Raw genomic sequence first — 20460 nt, 5'->3', positions numbered from 1 at the left:
GGATCTATCACGACCCCAAGGTTTTTAGCGGAAGAGGTAGGGACAGGGCAAGCTCCCAATGAGCCTGGCCACCAATCGGCTGACCATATCTCCTCCTTTCCTCCGAACACCATCACCTCCGTCTTCTCCCCATTCAGTTTCAACGAATTGTAAATCATCCATTGACCGACTGCCTCCATACAAGATCTAAAGTTGGAGGCAGTCGAAGTAGCTGACTTGGAGAGAGAGACGAGGATCTGAGTGTTGTCCGCATATGAGACTACCTCCATCCCGAAAGATCTAATTAGTCTGGCAAGGGGGGTCAGATAAATGTTAAAGAGGGTCGGGCTTAACGCCAACCCCTGAGTGACTGAGTGAACTAACTGTCTATTGTTTCACACGACTCTAGAGATTGACTCTTATTCTAAGGAGCAAAGTTGTCATGTTTATGCGGTTGTTGGAAAACTGAATCCCTTCTTGTCTGAGCCATGGAAGCTGATCACTTCCTATTCAGTCAAGAAAGTTTCCAGTGACCTCTGAGCTAGTTGGTAACAAATCCAATTAAGTCTAACATAGTCAGTAGAGACCTGGAAGACCCCACTTCTACGTCTACTCTGCTGTTTATGTTATTCCAATGCGCAGGGCCTATAGGGAAAATAGGAACTACACTACATGGCGCCCAAACGTTTGGTAAGGTGATAAACTAACACAAGACGTTAGAGTAACTCAGTCGTGCTTTTTCACACAGACCCTTTCTCCCGTAAATACTCCAATAGACGTCTGGAGTGGGTAAAAGGTTAAAATCCGCCCGAACTCAGTAGGAAGAGATTCCTATGTAAAGCTCTGGTTTATTCAACGTTGAAGGATACAGTGTTCCAAAATATTGTGCACCTAATCTTTGTTTCCTTGAAACCTGATCTGCAACAAAAAAACCTTTCTGGCAGTAAATTCTAGAAAGTGATGATGAATGGGATGCTACCATATTAGCAATACAACTAATGATGGACGATGCGAGTATCCTACATAATGAACCAAATGCAATTATCATTCCGGTACATTTAAGAAGATCTATAACGTTAAAACTTATAGACAATAGACTGACCACACAAGGTGGCACAGTCGTCTTCGTGATAGAGGCACACGAATATCGGCAGACAGAGGTATTCTATTCATGGATAAAATTACCAGCGGCAAACGCTGCAACACACGAGTTCCACTATTACAAAATAGAGGAACCTCCGGAAGAGTACGCTCCTTTCGAGGAGATTGAAATCCCTTTAAAATACCAAGAGCATCTGCTCTGGTTTAAAGGCGCCCTAAAACACAATGATCATATCACCAGGCTCGGTCCACTAGGTAGACCAGGAGCATCGTGGCCGGTTCTAGCCAGCTACACACCACATCCGGACATTGCAAAAATGTCAAAAGAGGAACTTTTAGCACAGCTAAAAACATTAATCAAAATATACAGACAGTTAGTCCAATATGTAATGCGGACTGCAACAGTCCAAACAGCTGTTAACATTCCACAGCTGACCCCTCATCAGGGGAACACAAAAAAAATTACACCACAGAACATACTATCATGTCTTGGTAAAACACCCATAAAACAGGAACAAATCCCTTTCTGGTTAGCGCAGAAAATTACTCAAATAGAGGCAGTATTTCCGAATACTACCCCTATTGAGAAACACAGAATCCTGACCATCTGCCTTCCAATGGGGGTCGCACCACATGTGGAGGACTGTGAGACTTGGGGTACAGTCTTTGCTTCCATTTACACAAAAACACATGGTGTTCCGTCCATAGTGGTAATACCAGATGTGCTAAAACAGATTCAGAATGAATACGGTCCAGAACCCGCTTTAACTCTTGGTATGAAATTACTGAAAGACTTCAGGCAGGTCTCGGCTATATTACTAGCCAATATAAAAGGAGAAGCAGCATCTGTGGCGATCCGCCAGAAATCGAAAGAAACAGATATAACAGATCAACCAATTGAGCTTGCCAGAATTATAGAAAAATGTTATGAAGAATTAGGTAGAGATAGCTTGGGTGGGAAACCAGTGAAACCCCGACTACTCGAAAATCCTGAAAAATTATTTATTAAAAATAATTTAAACACTCCTAAAAAGAACTGGGATGGAAATAAACAATCCACTCCCAAGGAAAAAGTTTTCCAGTCCAGAGGAAGGTCTCCTCGACGGAGGGAAAGAACTCCGACTCGAGAACACCAGTCTCCCCAGAGGGAGCCCTCTGAAAAAAGATATAACCTTAGAAATAGGGATAACTTGAAGAAGCCTGATAGATATCTAAGTATTGATACACGTCCCTCTCGATCTTTTTCGCAGAAATCGGAAAGAAGAGGACGGTCAGAACCAGGAGAGCACACCAAGTCTAAAGACAAGGAACCTGCTCAAAGTAAAAAAATTACAATTTCCAAAAAAGAAGGTAGCCAGTATTAGAGTATTCGAACATGCCGAGAATACTGAGGACACAGCTGAAAAACGGGGAGTGGGCACAGACAATGCTAGACAGCGCAGCAGAAATCAGCATAGCTCGCAAGATCCTGATGAGTCATCTGGAGACAGTGGACACGAATGAATACATTCAAGTAGAAACTGCCGACAGCAGAGTTAGCGAACCTCATAAGATATACGAAATAACACTGCGTATAGAGGGTGATAAGACTAGATAAATAAGGGGTCTATTTTGGGAAAACCTCTCAAAAGGCTATGACATCCTGTTAGCTGAAAAAGATTGGCCCCCGGAGTTTGTCAGGGAGTGCCCTCATGGCGAAGAAATGATTATGCCTGCCTTCTCGAATCACATTCCGATTCACACAAAATATATATATGCGAGGAAATGGGTAGTAGCCCAGGCACCAGCATTATATAAAAATCATGTAGGATGGGATGAGGACTCTCCTCCTCACAAAATCCATTTAAAAAATCAACCAACTGCCCAAAGGCAGTATCCAATAAAGCAAGAAGCTAAAAAACAAGTCAGGGAGATTTTAGATCAACTTGAATACCAGGGGGTGATTGAAACATGCACCTCTCAAATGAACAATCCTTTGTTTCCTGTCTCCAAACCGGACGATTCATATCGTCTAGTCTTGGACTACAGACACCTTAACTCATGTTGCAAAACATTTGCAGTACAAAATTCGCATAGTGCTGCACTAATGAATAACATAGTTCGCAAAAAATATAAAACAACATTAGATATATCTAATGGGTTCTTTTGTCAGAATATTGCACCAGAAAGCAGGTACTTGACCGCTTTCTCAATAATGGGGTCACAGAAAAATTTCTGTAGGCTCCCACGGGATTCAGAAAAAGCCCATGACTATTCTCAGCTAGAGTAACAGAGTTACTGCAAATATATGATGATGAGGCATTATCTTATGTCGATGACATCTATCTAACAGAGGACGACTTGGACACTCACTTGAAAAGAGTGAACACCATCATACTTGGGTTCGCTGCAGAGGGTTACAAATTCAACTTTAAAAAGTCAAGAATTGCCCATCTGACAGTATTATTTTAAGGATACGAATTATCAAGTGAAGGAAAAAGCCTAGCGGACAACTTCTTAGAGAAGTGCGCTGTACTCCAAGCACCAAAAACGCTGAAGAACTTACAATCGATTCTAGGTTTCCTGAATTTCGGAAGAACTTATATTCCAAATTATGCGGAGAGGGTTAAACCTCTCTACGAACTAATTAAACCTGATTTCAAACCAATCAACTGGACTCAAAAACACACAGAAATTTTGAGATCACTACAAACAGACATGTTAGCTAAAACAAAATTAGAAACACGTGACAATAAACGTAACCTTGTAATCCGAGTCATCCCAGGGAGATCCGGATTCATGTACTTGACCTCTAATGAGGGAGAAATGGTACCAATAGCTTACAAATCTCACTTGTACACACAAGCAGAGAAAACATTCAGTCTTACAGAAAATTCTGTAAAAGCAGTTCGAACGGCAGTGGCAAAAGAAAGAGCTTTTGCCCAAGGTAAAAGTATAACGGTCCTTACAGCAGAATCAGCCTTCGAGGCACTATTCAGCCCAGTAAACCTGCCTACAGTGTCACTAGATCCGAAATGGATACAGTGGGGAAACACTCTTGAAACTGAAAAATTGAAATACTACTATGGTCCGAACATGAAAAAACTGAATGATTTAACATATGAAAAAGAATATCCTCCGCCAATCGAAATTCTTCCTCTACAACAGTACTCTTGTATAATATATACAGACAGATTTGTACAGCACTACAATGTAGAAAACAAATGCTACGATGCGGCCTACGCGATTGTTAAAGGTTGCTGGCTCTGCGGTAAATTCAGACCGAAAATAACAAAAACTGAATCACTGAGAAAATGTTCGGCTCAGCGAGCTGAAATTAGAGCTTTAAAGATGGCGCTTGAAAATGCCGAACGAGAATTCCCGACACTAATCGTGTGCGATTCGCATTTTTGCGTAAACTCTTACAATAATGACTTGCAGAACTGGGTTCAAAATGATTACAAAGATGACACCGGTGACACAATCAAGCATAAAATGCTTTGGAAACAAGTAGTTCTTTTACAGAAAGAACTACAAAAGACTCACGTGATACACGCACAGAGTCTTCAACGTGATGGCGTTCACGTTGCAGGGAATTCATTGGCTAATACAGCCACAGCGGAAGCAACTAAACCGGCTTCCGTAGCCACAAAAAAGTGTTCAGAAAAATACATAGATGGGGAAACCATGCTGGCGGTAAAAACATCCTTAATAGGAAACTGCGCAGCATTACCCGTGAACTATCCACTCAATTATGCATACGTAATCGATGCAAACTCCGTTCCTTTTGCTCGAATCCCTGGAGTGGGGGATAGGGTAATTGTAAACACGAATCGGAGAAAGTTATTAATAGCAGACGCACACATGGGTGAAGGTCCAAGGCACAAACAGATGAAGGAATCTCTGACTGAATTACAATCAGAGTACTGGTGGCCAGGAATGAGTCTGCACCACTATAAATATGTGAAGAACTGTCCAGACTGCAACAGAGATCGCAGCAATGAGTCAAGCGCAGTAATGCCATGGCCTGGTATGTAGGTAGCGTAATGCTGTCTATAACCAATCCAGCGTCCTATTAATTTGTTTTTTAGACTATATTCACTTAAAAAATGTGGCCCCAGCGCTCGGCTGACGCCAAAACTGTTATAAAAGATTTGCGAGTCTTTATTGGCACATACGCAATAGCCATGTTCCATTCTGACCAGGGTCCTGCTTTCAGCTCTCGAGCCTATAAGGAGGCCATGGCCAGTATGGGTGTTGGGTTGCGGTTCTCTTGTCCATTTCACCCCGAAGGGAACAGTGTAGTGGAAAGAAAAAACCGAGACATAAAGCAATCTATAACGGCGAAGTTATTAGGTTCGGGTGATGGGTGGGTCAAACATTTAATAAGTGTCCAACTTAGTCTAAATAATTTGCCAAGAAATTCTCTAAAAGGTTTCAGCCCGTACGAACTATTGTTCGGAACTAGAATGCATATTCAGGACCTCGATAGTCAGGTATCAGTGGTAAAAGATAAGAATAAAGACTTTGACATCAAAGATCGTTTGGCTGTTTTGCAGGACTTGAATGAAACAAGAAAATCCTTAAGCAACATAAAAATAAAGCAACAGCCAACTACCACTGAAGAGGCACCACCAGCCCCAGCAAGACCTGTCTGGATTCCAAAGATTGGGGATCTAGTCAGAGACAAAATAGCGGTGAAGAAGGAATTTGGGCCTTCTTACAGAAAAGCAGTACCTGTCTTAGCAATCAACGGAACAAGATCAGTAGTACTACCGCCCCTTGCTGGTAAAAAGGAGAACAGAGTTGTATCAATCGCATTGGTAAAACCACAAACATGTGGCCTATAATCAACAGTAGGCCAAGTAGACTCCCAAGAAATAACAGAATACCCAAATTTGCAACAATCCAAGAGGTTCAAACTGAAAGACTAATCACATTTGATAAACCTGCAGTGCACAAAGATGGACTATGCAATAATGCCATGGAACTCGTGCCTCTTGAAACACAGATTGAAACAGTTCGTCAAGAAACACCAGTCTACAATGATGTGGCATCAGAATGTGCTAATGAAAGACAAATTGAGAAAACGATTCCAACAATTGACAGAACTGCCTCTGGCTACTTCATCAACTTCGATAACTTTTCTGAAGATCAAGACGACCCAGAAGTGACGCCAGAAACAAAGACTCTTAAAGAAACAACAACAGAACTCTTACATCAACTCAAGGAAATTTATCTTGTTTCTCCATGGTTAGAGTTCTGGTTTGGGCTAGGTGTATTTTTCCTCCTTCTTTGGCTAATCATGGTACTTTGTTTGGGAAAATTCATTGAGGGGAAATACAGTTCAATGGACACAGCAAGTCAAAACATCAACTTAGTCCTGAAACCACACAAATCATCTCACGTCGAGAAAAGAGAACTTTCATCAGTGAATGTCACAGCCATTCCAATACCCGGTGGGGTAGTATGGGACAAGACTGACTATGAAATATATGGCCCAGTCGAGATCTTGAAATATCCTCACCAGTTCAAGGTTTCATTAAGTGACTTTGTAAAACCAAGTACATTTTCTGACGATTGGGATTTTGAAAGTATAAATAATATGTCAGATTTAGTGATGTCAGCAAAATTTACAGAACATAATTATTTACAAGGTTCATCTAATTATGAACAGATGTACTGTTTCTCACATTACGGTGACCACTACTTGCATAAATCTGCAGAACCTAGAAATGTTTTAAAGTATAACCAATGGGAACATTGTGCTACTCCACCTAAAAGTAGTTCAAAAACATTCTATGAGAGATTCCAATACTTCTCAGGGTTTAACACCAGTGATGCAGAAACGTTTTATTATATACTATTGGATAAAACAGGGTTGAAAACAATGCTGACAAATACTAAATTGATATATTCAGAAGCATTTTATGAAAAAATTATGACATTTGGTTTTGATTTTTGGAAAAACAACATTGAAACAAAAAACCATCTGGGGTACAAAAGAGTGGCAGGTACAAGGTCTAGAAGCATTATTTCGAGCCTGCATGATCCCAGAACAAATGATGTTTTTAAATGACACAATTCACCAAACAACCTGTCTTGGCCTAGCTAAGATTAAAGACCTTAACAAACCGTCTATTCCAAAGCCAATACCTGATAATGCAACCACAGATATTGAAATAGACGTATCAAACATTTTACATCTAAACAGAACACATCTGAACACCACTGCGCCTTCGGCCTGGTCGCCCCCACGCTCCTCGCCTCTCCTGCCTCCTGAGCCTCACCTGCTGCCTGTGCCTGATCGCCGACGCCGATTCCAGCGCCCCAGCCGCCGCAGGGCCGCCCGCCAAGCCCGTACTGGTTTCCTGCCACTGCCTGCCTGTGGCCCTGCCCCCCCGCCTGCGGATTGGCTCCCAAGCTCCCGCCTCCCAGCGGACCCTCCCTCACCGCTCCCTTCTTATGACGCCCCCAGAGCGACCGCGCAGCGGACGCACGCAGCGGGAGCACCGATTGAGCGCTGAAGGTGCGCCAAAGGTAAGCCCGTCTGCGCCCGTCCGCGCCTGTACCGCGCTCAGAGCCAGGACCCCTGGCGCCCGCAGACACCAGCCCACCCGCCGGACCTACGACGCTACCGAACTCTACGCACTCAATGCCGGCAGAATCCCGGGCTGCTATCGAGCCACCCCGAGACGCACCCACGGACCCTTCTGCTGCAACTCCTGCAAGTTCACCTGCATTCGGACCTACACCAATCCAGCACCGACCAAGCCGAACTCCAGCAGCAACCACCTCAAGTGCATCCTGCTCAACACCCGCTCCGTCCACAGACACACCGTCGAGCTCTGGAACCTGCTCGACACCACAACCCCAGACGTTGCCTTCCTCACGGAAACCTGGATGAACGCCTCCTCAGCACCCGACATCGCCATCGCCATCCCGGACGGCTACAAGATCATCCGGAGGGACCGCGTCAACCAGACAGGAGGAGGCATCGCCATCATCCACAGGAACTCCATCCGCGTCACGACCAACACCGACGACACCCTCGCACCCGCCGAACACCTGCACTTCCAGATCCTCATCAAACCCAAAACCACCCTCAGAGGCACCCTCATCTACAGACCCCGGGGACCACGCACCCAATTCAGCGAAGACATCGCCGACTTCATCAGCCCGCACGCCCTCCCCTCCGCTGACTACATCCTCCTCGGGGACCTCAACTTCCACCTGGAGAACAACAACGACCGCAACACCACCACCCTACTGGACAACCTCGCCAACCTCGGTCTCAAGCAGCTGGTCAACACCCCCACCCACTACGCCGGACACACACTCAACCCCGTCTTCTCATCTAGCAAGGACGTCGCCTTCAGCCACGCCACCGGACTTCACTGGACGGACCACAGCTGCGTCCACTTCAGCTTCAGAAGGACCACGACCCACCACCACCGGCAACAGGCTGCACGCAGAAGCTGGAACAAGATCACAGCCGACCAGCTCGCGACCTCCCTGAACATGAACCCTCCCACCAGCGCAACGAACCCTAGCCAGGCGGCCACCAACCTCGAGAAGTGGATCAGCAACTGCGCAGACGACCTCGCCCCCCTGAAGACCCCACCTAGCAGACCCGGCAGCAAGAAAGCCCCAAGGTTCACCGACGAACTGAAGAGCTCCAAGAACTGCCGAGCCCTCGAGGAAGCCTGGCGCAGAGACCCAACATCGAAAAACATGACTGCCCTCAAGCTCGCCACCCGAAAACACCACCAACTGATCCACGCCACCAAGAAAACTGCCTTCAAGGAACGACTGGACAACCACGCCCACAACAGCAAGGAACTCTTCAACATCATTAAAGAGCTCTCCAACCCCAACGCCGGAAACAACGACATCACCCCTTCGCAAGACCTCTGCAACTCCCTCGCCTCCTACTTCCACAACAAGATCGCGGTCATACACAACAGCTTCAGCCCTCATCCAACGCACACCACGACTGAACCACCGCCCCCCACCACCATCCTCCGCGCCTGGACCCCGTCCCCGATCAGCACCGAAGACACCGTCCGCACGATGAACTCCATCCACTCTGGATCTCCGACCGACCCCTGCCCTCACCACGTCTTCAACAAGGCCGCCACTGTCATTGCACCCCACCTGCGGGACATCATCCACACCTCCTTTGACACCGCCACCTTCCCGGAGAGCTGGAAGCACGCCGAACTCAGCACCCTAGTAAAGAAGCCATCAGCCGACCCCACCGACCTCAATAACTACCGCCCCATCTCGCTGCTCCCGTTTCCTGCAAAAGTCATTGAGAAGACCGTCAACAAGCAGCTGGCCGCCTTCCTTGAGACAAACGGATCCCTCGACCTCTCGCAGTCTGGCTTCCGGGCCAACCACAGCACCGAGACCGTCCTGATCGCAGCCACCGATGACATCCGAGCCCTGCTCGACAACGGAGCAACAGCGGCCCTCATCCTCCTAGACCTCTCCGCGGCCTTCGACACAGTCTTCCACCGAACCCTAGTGCAGCGCCTCAGCAACGTTGGAATCCAGGAGAAGGCACTGGAATGGATCACCTCGTTCCTCGCCGGAAGGACACAGAGAGTCCGCCTCCCCCGTTCAGATCAGAAGCCACCGAAGTCATCTGCGGCATTTCTCAAGGCTCCTCGCTCAGCCCAACCCTCTTCAACGTCTACATGAGCCCCCTCGCAGCCATCGCACGCCAACATAACCTCAACATCATCTCCTACGCCAACGACACCCAGCTGATCCTCTCCCTCACCAACGACCCCGCCACCGCCAGAGCCAACCTACACGAAGGGATGACAGACGTAGCCAAGTGGATGATGAGCAGCCGCCTGAAACTGACAAGACGGAAGTCCTCATCCTGGGATCTTCACCCTCCGCCTGGGACGACTCCTGGTGGTCCCCCGCCCTGGGCAGCGCACCCAAACCAACAGACCACGCACGCAACCTGGGCTTCATCCTAGACTCCTCCCTCTCCATGACCAGACAAGTCAACGCTGTCTCCTCGTCATGCTTCAACATCCTGCGCATGCTACGCAAGATCTTCCGGTGGATCCCCAACGAGACTAGGAAGACGGTCACCCAGGCCCTCGTCACCGGCCGTCTGGACTACGGCAACTCTCTCTACGCAGGAACCACCGCCAAACTCCAGAAGAGACTCCAGCGGATCCAGAACACCTCAGCACGACTCATCCTGGACATCCCCCGTCGTATCCACATCTCCGGACACCTGAGAGATCTGCACTGGCTCCCGGTCAACACACAAGGCCCTACACAACCAAGGCCCAGGATACCTCAACAGCCGCCTCAACATCTAAGCTCCCTCACGCCAACTTCGATCGACCGACCACGCCCTTGCCGCCGTCCCCCGGATCCGAAGAGCCACCACAGGAGGAAGGTCCTTCTCCTACCTGGCCGCCAAGACGTGGAACTCCCTCCCGACCCACCTCCGCCTGACCCAGGACCACCTTGCCTTCAGGAAGCAGCTCAAGACCTGGCTCTTCGAGCAGTAGCGAATCCCCCCTCCCCCAGCGCCTTGAGACCCACCGGGTGAGTAGTGCACTATATAAATGCTGTGATTGATTGATTGATTGATCCTGATTGGAAAAAGTGGTTAATCTGGCCTACTGACACGAATAACTGTCAAGATAGATTCCTGAACAAAACACAGGGGTTAAAAATGACCAGACCAGACCCAAGATACTCCCAGAGACAACATCCAGGGATAGTAACAACATACAGTGTAGGGAAGCTGCGCCTTGAATGGCTAGAATCATCCACACTGGCAAAAATTAAGCAACACTTATCTTTACTTAAAGATGATGCTGATTTGCGCGATTTCATTATGGGACCACGCAAACAGCGTCAAAAACGTTTCATAGCGGCAAGTGTATATGCAGCTTACAACGAGGCATGGAAAATTATGCAAATTGAAACAGCAGAGAAAATACGAGAAATTGATAGTATTAATTTGGAAAAATCACTTTCTGTTGTAGACAATGGGTTAATGACTTTGTCCTCCAGAATATATTCACTGGACAGTATTGTATCATCTGCCATCGATATAATAGACAAAGACTTGCTAATGTTACAGCATGGCCAGTCGCAGTTACGTTCTATTGTACAGCTAGGCTGGACGCTGCAAAATCTTCGTTCAGGCTATGTGCCATGGCGTTTAATCAACACAACGTCATTGTTTTCCATCTTTAACCTTACTGATAAACAAATCAGCTTGGCACAGAAAGGAGCAGACTATACAATCCTGAGCATCGAAAAACTTGAGAGATTACCATTGACCTAGGAGTAACATTCGATGACCAGCTTAATCTCATGGCCCACGCAAATAAGGTGGCAGCCAACGCCCATTTTAAGCTCAGAATGGTAAGAAAAATCCTACCTTATCTACCAGACTCAGCAGCCAAAACGTTAGTCACCTCCCTGGTTTTGACATCATTGGATTACTGTAACAGTCTTTTGCTCAATGCACAAAACAGAGTTTCCAAAAAGTTGCAGACCGTGCAGAACGCGGCAGCACGCGTACTGTCCAAAAAAACCTAAATTTGCACCTATCTCGGACACTCTTAAAAACTACCACTGGTTACCCATCCACAACAGGGTAAAATTTAAATCATTGTGCATAGTCTACAAAACACTACAGGACCAAGGACCCCGCTTCCTCAAAGAGCAACTGATTCTCTATAACCCGCCCAGAACACTTCGATCTACCTCACTCAATCAACTAGTGGTTCATCGCAGCAGAACAGTTTCTTGGGGTGACCGCCGCTTCTCAATTGCGGCCCCTAAACTTTGGAATGCCCTACCAAACCACATAAAAACAAGCCCCTCACTTCTTCAGTTTAGAAAAAAACTGAAGACCTGGTTATTTAATCAGTAATTCATGCCACTGGACAATCGGATCAGGGAGAGACATCATTGCATTTTAGCGCCGAGACGCCCACGGGTAATTGTACGCGCTCTATAAATACCATTAATAAATAAATAATAAATAAATAAATTGACAATGTCAGAAAGACCTGTCATTGAATGGATAATACACAGGATTATCACAATTCCGATGACAACTTTCCGATTTAAAAATTGCCTTGAGTATATACAGACTGGCCAGTATGAACGATTGGGTAATGGGTACATTAAGTCAGCATGGAAATTACCATATACACACACATGCAACAGTGACAGCAACAAAAATGTATTTCTTAGTGGTGAAAACTGCAAACATTCACTAAGCGGTATACTTTTGTGCCAGGGAATTAATTTACACGGAGCCTGTGAAGGAACTTCAAACAACCTTTCATGCCACCAACATGTCACACCTGCAACGCAGATAGAGCCCTTCTTTAGACAACTCGCAAACAGGAGTTAAATTCTAATAACGGATCACAGCTGTTGCGGCCTAGTTCCAGGGAAAGCCTATCTTGCAAGCGTAACATCCATGGTCACTTGCTGTATGCAAGCATTGTTTCCAAACGGCCCTGGAGACTCCGAGACTCCGATATGGCCTCGTTTGAATGTCTCTTCTATACGAATTGATACTTTAAGCAGAATGAAGTCTGTGCTTTTACAGACAACAGTGCCCATTACGTCATCAAAAGAGACGTATGATCTCCAAGTTGCAAGGACAGCATCGGAGATACATGACCTTTTATCAACAAATTGCCCCGTGCATTTCACAGAAATGCTTAGCCAAATCCTAAATATGTCGGATGCCGTAGGTATCTCAAACGTATTTAAGACCATTTTTTCGGGACTGTTAACACCATTCAAATCAATCCTGGGAATTATTCCTAATTTTGTCCATTCAGTCTTTGGCGGCATACCCCTAATTTTGGGACCTGTAGCAGGCATTTTATTTTTGATCCTCCTGCTCCGATATGGCAAGCCAAAACACAGACATGACTCCGGCAAGGATGGAAGAAACGATCCTAGCAATACGCTACCGGGACAGAATAACTAGAGTCCTTGGATTGGCTAGGCTGAGAGATCTGAACATGACCTGGTTTCTTTCATTCAGACCTATATGGCAGACCTGCATCTTACCTGTGCTTCGATGTATGCTATGCGGAGAAGAATGCGTGTTAGACACCTGTCTTGCACTTCCATCAGCAGTACCAATGGATATCGATACCTTGCTAAGTCCTGTAACGGCTCATGCATTGTGTTGTCCCCAGCGGCTATCAATCCTGATGACGGCATTCGTTGAGACTCCTGTGCTACGACTAGGTGGTGACAGTGGAGCGAGAAACAAAAGCAACATCACCCAGGTATGACCTTCTGTGAGCATTGCTGATCCAGACATTGATGATAGCAATCATTCTCACACCTGCCAAGTTACTGCATTATCGAACTTGGTCGAACTGTCACCTGATTTTGTAGACCAATTTTTTGAGAGCTTGTCTGATATGATGTTCTCCCCTGAACAGAAACAATCATTTTTGAAAAGCATTCCGACACACAGCGTTCCCATGAACTTTGAATTCGGCCTTCAGTTTTGATCAACAAAACTACTGAAAAACGTTGGAACTCTATTCCCCCGTTCACCATGAAAAGTTTTTTTTTTTAATTGAACATTTTTCAAAATATTTACCTTTTTTCTGGCACAAATACTTAGCTTAACGTAGAACTATTCATAAAGAACAGAACTTCTAATTTTAGTAGATCTAGAGTAGAGAACTTTACCTCAGCCTCTAGCTCATTTTACAACAAATGCATTTCTATGTGATGAAATAGTCTTGACCTTCTTTTCCGTACTAAGAGACATTTCATGTGTAATTTTTCGCAAAGTCGTTCAACTGATTATATATGCAATAATTTTGAATGATTTCTATGCTTAAGACGTACCGTACTATCATGTATTTCAAATACGCCATTTCAAATGCAAATATGTATTTTGGGGTGGGTAATGTTACACACACATCTTATTGCTTTAGTTTTTAGTAATTTGATGGACATAAATTTGTGGAGTGGGTGTCGTGTTCTAATCTAGGACCCCGATCAATATGTGACCTTATGCCCCTATACGGCTATAATCCATTCATACCCCTATAATGGCATAAACGATCAGAGTCATATTTCAGCCATATTTCAGAAACTCGCCTCTGCAGCTCATTAAAGTACATGACACAGCAGAAGCCACTATCTTAGATTCCTAGATTACACTCTGAGATCTTCAACAGATAAACATCCAGCAACCTGGGAAATCCCTGCTTGCTTTGTTTTTTATTAGTAATAGAACTCTAATGAGCACTGTAAGAACGACCGGTTCTTAGTGACATTGTTATTGACGTCTTATGTCCAAAAACTTATGTCAAACAAGGCACCTTTCAGGTATAAATAATACCAGCATTGTCTTAAGCAAGCGCGGCAACTATGATGGTGTGGTGAATGCAGGAGCAGAACAGCTGTCCCTTGCAGAGCCCAGCAGATGCGAGAAGCCCACGGACGCTGCCCTTCCTCCTCCTCTTTGATGCGCTGAGAGAGACGCTGTCTTTTCTCCTGCCGAGAAAATCCAGCTCCGGCGGGAACAGTTCACTCCTCCAGTCACGAAGAGCAATTTAGGAATACGAGACGCCGGTACTAGAAACCTTCGGATGCGAGCGAATTGATTTAAATACGACGCGGCTACCCGCCTCGATTAGGTCTTGGCTTTTCATAATACGTTACCGTTCCTACTCATTAGACGCCTTTGCGATCTACCCTCAGATTTTGATGAATTTGAAAAGTGGAGTTCCTCAATTGATTATCGTATGAAATTTCCTCAAGTGGATTTCCTCAATTGATTATCGTATGAAAATACCTCTACGTACCATGAAATTGTAGTGCACTCCTGTATACACCCTTGTCCTGATGAAGACCCCGATGTAAGGCATCAAGTACGCCTACTGTTGTGGAATGGGGTCGAAACGTCGACGGCTACCTCCCCTCTTCCTCAGTTGACACCGCCCGCATTTCTTGGATATTATATACCAGTGTCAATATAGACATTTTTGAGAAATAATGAGATATTTCATGAATCCTTTCTTTGGCTCAGGGACCTGAAGCCGATTCATTGTGTAAAAAATTCAAGAATTTGATATATTTATTTGCCACAACTATTATCATTCTTTATCTATTCCTTTCTTCTTCACAGCATCACGCTACCTCTCTTCTTTTCCTTTCGGGCACTGTTATTATAACTTATAAATTGCAGTATTTGCTCATTGTGATTAATTTACAGTGTGTCTATTTGCTTTGTCATCGTTGCTTTAAATAAATGTGAATAATGTCTATACAGTTCACAGGGACCAGATAAGCAGCGGGGAAGCCTAGAGGACTGAGAATGAAGAATTATCACGGGGACCAGAGAAACAGCTGCAGCACTGTCTTGAAGACTTTAAATAAGGAATTACTACTGGGGACAGAGAAACAGCTAGCAGCACTGTCTAGAGGACGTAGCCTAGGAATTCCCACTGGGACCAGAGAAGCAAATAGCAGCACTGGCTAGAGGACTAAGAATGAGCAATTACCACTGAGAATAGAGGCGCAGCTGCAGCACTACCTTGTGGACTTAGAATGAGGAATTGCCACTGTGACCAGAGAAGCACATGCAGCACTGCCTAGTGGACTTAGAGTGAGGAATTACCACTGGGACCAGAGAATCATGCTGCAGCACGGTCTAGAGGACTTAGAATAAGGAATTACTGATGAGACCAGAGAAGCAGGTAGCGGCAATGTGTAGAGGACTTAGAATGAGGACTTTCTGATTGGACCAGAGAAGCAGCTAAAAGCACTGCCTAGAGGATTTTGAATGAGGAATTAAGGATGGGAGCAGAGAAGCAGCTAGCAATATGGTCTAAAAGACTTAGAATGAGGAATTACTGAAAGGACCAGAGAATCAGTGAGCCCCACTGCCCAAAGGACTACAAATGAGGAATTACCCCTGGAAACAGGGAAGCAGTTGCAGCACTTTCTAGATAACTTAAAACGTGGAATTACCAATGTGACCAGAGACACAGCTGCAACACTGTCCAGAGGATTTAGAATGGACAAAAGAAGCAGCTGCAGCACTCTGTAGAGGACTTAGAATGAGGAATTACTGATGAGACCAGAGATGCAGTTAGCATCACTCTCTATAAGACTTAGAATGAGGAATTACTGACGGGACCAGCGAAGCAATTAGCATTCCTGCCGAGAGGTATACAACGGTTACCACGCATATTTTACAACGCGGTACCGTTACCACGCTACTTTTAGCACGCAGGTCGTTACAACGAAATGCGCTGGGGGGCGCTCCAGGATAGTAAATACTTTAATTTACTATCCAACTCCTTTCCCTAGAGTCCACGGGGACTGGAGTTGGAATAGTAAATTAAATAATTTACTATCCAGCGCCCCTCCACGCAAGTCGTTGTAACGACTTGCGTGGTAAAAGTAGCGTGGTAACGGTACGCGTTGTAAAAGTACGCGTGGTACCGTCATACATCCCTGCCGAGAGGGCATAGAATGAGGAATGACTGACGGGACCAGAGAAGCAGCTAGCAGCACTGCCTAGAGAACTAAGAATGAGGAATTACCAATGGAAGCAGAGAAGCAGCTGCATCACTGTCTAGTGGACAAAGAATGAGGAATTACTACTGGGACCAGAGAAGCATCTGGCAGAACTGAATAGAGGACTTACCACTGTGAGCAGAGAAGCAGCTAACAGGACTGCCAAGAGGAGTAAGAATGAGGAATTACCACTAGGACCAGAGAAGCAGAGGCAACACTGTCTAGTGGACTAAAAATGAGGAATTACTACTGGGACCAGAGAAGCAGCTCGCAGCACTTGCTAGAGGACTAAGACTCAGGAATTACCACTGGGAACAGAGGCACAGCTGCAGCACTGCCTAGAAGACTAAGAATGGGGAATTACCGCTGGGACCAGAGAAGCATTTAGCAGACCTGTCTAGAGCAGAAAGAATGAGGAATTACCACTGGGGACAGAGACGCAGGTAGCAGCACTGTCCAGAGCACTTAGAATGAGAAATTACCACTTTGACCAGAGACACAGGTGCAGCACAGCCTAGAGGATTTAGTTTGAGGAATTATTGACGGGACCAGAGTTGCAGTTAGCAGCACTGCCGAGAGGAATTAAACAGAGGAATTACCACTGGGATCAGAGAAGCAGCCTCAGCACTGTGTAGATGACTTAGAATGAGGAATTACAGATGAAACCAGAGAAACAGCTGTAGCACTGTCTAGAGGACTAAGAATGAGGAATTACCACTGGGACCAGAGAAGCAGATACCAGCACTGTATATAGGACTAAGAATCCGGAATTACCACTCGGAATAGAGACGTGGCTGCAGCGCTGCCTAGAGAACTAAGACCGGGGAATTAGCACTGGGAATAGGGACACATCTGCAGCACTGTTTAGGGGACTTATAATGGAGGAATTAGTGACAGGACCAAAGAAGCAGCTTCAGCACTCTGTAGGGGACTTAAAATGAGGAATTATGGATGACACCAGAGAAGCAGCTAGCAGCACTGTCTAAAGGACTTAGAATAAGAAAATACTCCAGGGAACAGAGAAGCAGCTAGCAGCACTGTCTAGAGGACTTAGAATAAGGAATTACCCCTGGGAACAGACACACAACAGCAGCACTGCCTAGATGAGTTTCAATGATGAATTACTGATAGGACCAGAGAAGAGGTTAGAAGAACAGACTAGAGGACTTAAAATGAGGAATACTGACGGGACCAGAGAAGCAGCTAAGAAGCACTGCCAAGAGGACTGAGAATGAAGAATTATCAAAGGGACAAGAGAAGCAGCTGCAGCACTTTCTTGAAGACTTTAAATAAGGATTTACCACTGGGACCAGAGAAGCAGCTGCAGCACTGACTAGAGGACTTAGAATGAGGAGTTACCGATGAGACCAGCGAAACAGCTAGCAGCACTGTCTGGAGGACTTAGAATGAGGAATCAACGATGGAAGCAGAGAAGCAGTGAGCAGCACTGGCTAGAGGACTGAGAATGAGGAATTACCACTAAGTATAGAGGTGCAGCTGCAGCACTACCTAGTGAACTTAGAATGAGGAATTGCCACTTTGACCAGAGAAGTAGCTGCAGCACTGTCTAGTGGACTTAGAGTGAGGAATTACCACTGGGACCAGAGAATCACACTGCAGCACGGTCTAGAGGACTTAGAATAATAAATGACTGATGAGACCATAGAAGCAGGTAGCAGCACTTTGTAGAGGACTTAGAATGAGGACTTTCCAATTGGACCAGAGAAGAAGCTAACAGCACTACCTAGAGCACTTAGAATGAGGAATTAACGATGGGAGCAGAGAATCAGCTAGCAGTATGTTCTAGAAGACTTAGAATGAGGAATTACTGACAGGACCAGAGAATCAGACAGCACCACTGCCTAAAGGACTACAAATGAGGAATTTCCACAGGGAACAAAGAAGCAGTTGCAGCACTTTCTAGAGGACTTAAAATGAGGAATTACCAATGTGACCAGAGAAACATCTGCAGCACTGTCCAGAGGACTTAGAATGGAGAAATTACTGACAGGACCAAAGAAGTAGCTGCAGGACTGTGTAGAAGACTTAGAATGAGAAATTAAAGATGGGACCAGAGAAGGAGCTAGCAGCACTGTTTAGCAGACTTAGAATGAGGAATTACCACAGGGACCGGAGAAGCAGCTGCAGCTCTGTCTTAAGGACTTAGAATGAGAAATTACCACTGGGACCAGGGAAGGAGCTAGCAACACTGGCTAGAGGAATATGAATGAGAAATTACCACCGGAACAGAGGCACAGCTGTATCACTGCCTAGAGGAGAAAGAATGAGGAATTATCACAGAGACTAGAGTAGCAGCTGCATCACTGCCTAGAGGATTATGAATGAGGAATTACCACTGGGACCAGGGATGCAGCTAGCAGCTCTGGCTACAGGACTAAAAATGAGGAATTACCACTGGGAACAGAGATGCAGCTGCAACATTGCATAGAGGAGTGTATACTGAGGAACGTAAATCGCACATATTTTGTACGCTTTTATGATTGTTTTGTGAAATCGAATAAAGCTTTTGAAACTGAAACTGAACTGCATAGAGGACTTAGAACCAGTAATTACCACTGTGATCAGAGACACAGCTGCAGCACTGCCTAGAAGACTTAGAATGAGGAACTACTGGCGGAACCAGAGGATCAGCTAACAGCACCGCCTAGAGACTTTACATGAGGAACTACTGAAGAGACCAGAGAAGCAGCTTGCAGCACTGCCTAGAGGACTAAAGATGAAGAATTACCTCTTGGACCAGAGAAGCAGCTGCAGCACTGTCTGACAGACTTAAAATGAGGAATTTCAACTGGGACCAGAGAAGCAGGTGTAGGACTGGCTAAGGCACTGAGAATTTGGAATTACCACTGGGAACAGAGACACAGCTGCAGCACTGTCTAGAGGACTTATAATGAAGGAATTACTGGCAGGACCAGAAGTCAGCTAGCAGCACTGTCTAGAGTAATTAGAACTGCGAATTACCGACGGACCAGAAAAGCAGCTTGTAGCACTGCCTAGAGAACTAAGAATGTGGAATTACCTTTGGGACCAGAGAGGCAGCTACAGCACTGTCTAGAAAACCAAGAATGAGGAATTATATTGGTACCAGAGAAGAGGTAACAACACTGGCTAGAGAACTAAGTATGAGGAATTACTATTGTGAACAGAGGCGCAGGTGTAGCACTACCTAGAGGACTAAGAATCGGGAATTACCACTAAGATTGAGATGCAGCACTGACTAGAGGACTTAGAATGGGGGAGTTACTGACGGGACCAGAGAATCAGCAAGCAGCACTATCTAGAGGACTAAGAATGAGTAATTACGAGTGGGAACAGAGAAACAGCTGCAGCGCTTTCTAGAGGACTTAGAATGAGGAATTACCATGGGGGCCAGAGAAGCAGCTGGCAGCACTGACTAGAGGACTAAGACTGAGGAAATACTACTGGGAACAGAAACGCAGCTGCAGCACAACCTAGGGGACTAAGAATGGGGTACCACTGGGAACAAAGACACAGCTGTCCCATTTATGACCTGATAAAGACAAAGATTTACAGCCCCGCTTACACAAATGGAACATCGGAGCTCTGTACGAGTGAAATATATTTAATGCTAAAAGCTAAAGATTGAGAGAAAGACAGGTAGCGAGTAAAGTCAACTAAATACACATTTCTAACATTCTAACTTTGTCTCTGCTCAGCTGGATCTTCAGTGACCAGGACCTCTGTAGATCATATGGGAAAGCTAAGGTGTGAGGAGGAGAACACATGAGGAAACAGTGGGTGGGAGGGGAAAGCAGACACATTGGTCAGCTGCTCACGTCTGCA

The 20460-nt window shown here is 45.6% G+C and overlaps 1 protein-coding gene across 3 annotated transcripts in view; it reads left to right on the top strand.

Annotated features, from left to right (window-relative positions):
- Positions 1 to 20460, top strand: part of LOC147683298 (thiamine transporter 2-like) — a 422353-nt gene that overhangs the window by 394084 nt on the left and 7809 nt on the right. The gene's annotated exons all lie outside the window — the stretch shown is intronic.

Source organism: Lissotriton vulgaris, chromosome 11 (genome assembly GCF_964263255.1).
Source record: "Lissotriton vulgaris chromosome 11, aLisVul1.2, whole genome shotgun sequence".
Taxonomy (NCBI): Eukaryota; Metazoa; Chordata; class Amphibia; order Caudata; family Salamandridae; genus Lissotriton; species Lissotriton vulgaris.
Note: the sequence above shows the minus strand (reverse complement) of the source record. Positions and strands in the feature narration are given on the sequence as shown.